This window comes from Calidris pugnax, unplaced genomic scaffold (genome assembly GCF_001431845.1).
Source record: "Calidris pugnax isolate Ruff unplaced genomic scaffold, ASM143184v1 scaffold91, whole genome shotgun sequence".
Lineage (NCBI taxonomy): Eukaryota > Metazoa > Chordata > Aves > Charadriiformes > Scolopacidae > Calidris > Calidris pugnax.
The window spans coordinates 710,901-711,146 of NW_015090898.1; positions in this window are offsets into that span (position 1 = coordinate 710,901).

Genomic DNA, 246 nt, shown 5'->3' on the forward strand with positions numbered 1-246 from the left:
GTGCCCTGCTCCCGTACCTCCCGCCTCACCGCTTCCCTCCCGCCCCCGGTACCTCCCGCCCCTGGTACCTCCTGCCTCGGTACCTCCCGCCTCACCGCTTCCCTCCCGCAGACCGAGATCATGCGGAACGAATTCGAGCGCCTGGCGGCTCGGCAGCCCCTGGAGCTGCTCAGCATGAAGAGGTGAGGCCGGGCGGGCCCGGGGAGCGCCGGTGGGAGAGACGTGCCCCCCCCCCGGGCCTTCTCC